The sequence below is a fragment of the Centruroides sculpturatus genome, unplaced genomic scaffold (genome assembly GCF_000671375.1).
Source record: "Centruroides sculpturatus isolate CEXI.00-Female unplaced genomic scaffold, Cexi_2.0 scaffold425, whole genome shotgun sequence".
NCBI classification, from domain to species: Eukaryota; Metazoa; Arthropoda; class Arachnida; order Scorpiones; family Buthidae; genus Centruroides; species Centruroides sculpturatus.
Genome location: NW_019384549.1, coordinates 476,777 through 479,364, shown reverse-complemented (window position 1 = coordinate 479,364; position 2,588 = coordinate 476,777).

Here is a 2,588-nt window from a genome sequence, read left to right as displayed (position 1 = left end):
GCAGTGGTCCCCAACCCCCGGGCCGCGGACCGGTACCGGTCCGTGGATCAAATGGTACCGGGCCGCCCAAGGAACATTAAATTACTGGTATTTCCATTTTATTTACTATGGTGTATTTCTCTCGGGTTTGTGCGACTTTTAATGGACGACGGAACAACGAAATAAACTGGACATAAGAAACACACTTCGGGTGTCATTGTCTCCTATTACCCTCAGATGGAACCGTCTTGTTGCAAAGAAACAAGCTCAGGGTTCTCATTGATTTAACGTTCTAGTGAGTTAAAATGTTAAAGCACATTATATTAATTTTTTGGTGTAACTATATTTTATTTTGAAGGCATGTTTAAATACAATTAAATTAAAATTATTAAATTAAATCAATCTAAAATATAAACAATCAACGTCCCCCTTCAGTGGGCCGCGGTAAAATATCAAATGTTGAGCGGTCCGCGGCGATAAAAAGGTTGGGGACCGCTGGCATAAACAACCCATATACCAGACATGGGCAAATGCGGCTCTTTTTGAGTTACGTGTGGCTCTTGCTGAAAGTGTTAATTTCTGCTTTTTATTATTATTTTTACAATTTTATTTCCACAATTTTGTGAAAATATGTTTATTAAAAAAATTCAATATTTGTTTTATATTGTATTTATATTATATAATAAAATAACAGTACAGAACTGCTGTACAAAATAAAAATTACAGAACTGCGGCTCCCACGCATTTTGCAAAACCTACATTTTGGCTCCCACTGTACTTTTGCTTGCCCACCCCTGCCATATACAGAAATAATCCTGTAAAGTTATTTTTAATAAACAAGCAAATGTTGACAAACATTTAAAATTTCAATTTCTTTTTATAGTTTCCTTTTCAGATGAATAATCAAACACTAAACGAAACATATGACATTGAATAGAGAGAAAAATTTTCCTTATCTCACTATATAGGAAAAAGTTGATATAATATATATATTTTTTGTTTTTAAAAGTAAATCATTGTACATAATTGAAATGTTTACAATGTTAGACAGAAAAACAATCGTGTAAAAAATAGAAAATTATCGTAATTTTCCTCAAATCGAAATACTAAAATGAATAAACTCTGGTTTGCAATTTTACAGCAATAACTCCTTTTCCACTAACTTATTAATAGCTTATTCTCGTCTTATAAAACAAAACAATATGAGAGAATTATTAATTACTTTTTAATTCAATTAAGAGATCATCATAATGTACATTAAAACATTGGAAAATTATCAGAGTTTTGTATTTGTCTCAATGCACACACCAACCAACATTCAAATTCTTCTAATGCATGTCTGCTGTCACTCCTCCCATGACAACCCCAATTCAACAGCTCCTGCAGATTACTTGTGTTGCATGATGACGAGCAATTCTGACTTTGTGAACTGCAACGCAAAATGCCTTCTCTGTGGCATAGTTGCCATTTTTGTTTATGGCACTTCCTAGAGATAGTAGACGATGAGACGTTTGAATGGAGATCAAACCAGACAGTTACTCTAGCAATTGATGTATGTCGCATACTTCTCGAATAATAATAACACAATTATAATAATTTTAAAATGGTAGCATTCTTTTGGAAGCCAATGTATTTCAACTTTACTTTAAAAATTTAACTCATTTATTATCATTTACTCTGAGTTTTACAAAGACATAAGAAACATTTTTTAATTAAATTCATGTGACTTCTGGACTAGACTGGAAGTTCATATATAGTTAATCGGGGTCTCCTGCCCCTAAGCTTTCCATATCCAGTCTTGACTTTCATCTTTCTAACATCTTTCTCGAGTTTAAGGAAGGACAGACACACAAACAGATGACAGTGGATTTATAGATCTACAATTTTTCTAAATTGCAGCCCAACCAGTGCTAGCTCAATATAAATGGATATATTCAAAAGTGTGGACATCATGAAGTACTATAAACATGAAAATAAAATGCTTTTCAAATCACTGGCTAAATACATTGATTTTTGCAATTGCATTTTCAATATAGGTACACATTACATTCAAAAACCAACCTTTTTTTCAGGTTTTGATGCCTGAAAAATTGGGTGTGCACTGGAATCAAGAAAACACAGTACAGGTATACCTCGACTTACGTCGTTTCGAGTTACGTCGTTCCCGATTATACGTCGTTTGTCAAGAAAGTATATGGAATAATAAAAATCAAGTTTAAGTCATTTTATTTGACTTTACGTCTGTCCGCCACAAATATTGAATTCGTAACATCACTAGAAAAATGTTTAAAGAACATAAAATCATATTATAATATATACATTTACAAGTACAGTATATATTGTATTTACAGTACATGCATTCGTAAATTTAATTTAATTTTTTCTGTACTATATTAAAAACTAAAATTTATTTGTTTGTAAGCTTAAAATAGATCCTTATTAACCATACATTATTAAAAATGCATTAATAAATAAAATACAGAACGGGAATTGGTAATTTATGGTTTAGCCTAGTGGCAAGTAGATTCGGAGACAAGTAAATTCGACTTACGTCGTTTTTCGACTTAAGTCGTTCTCCTGGAACCAATTACCGACGTAAGGCGAGGTAT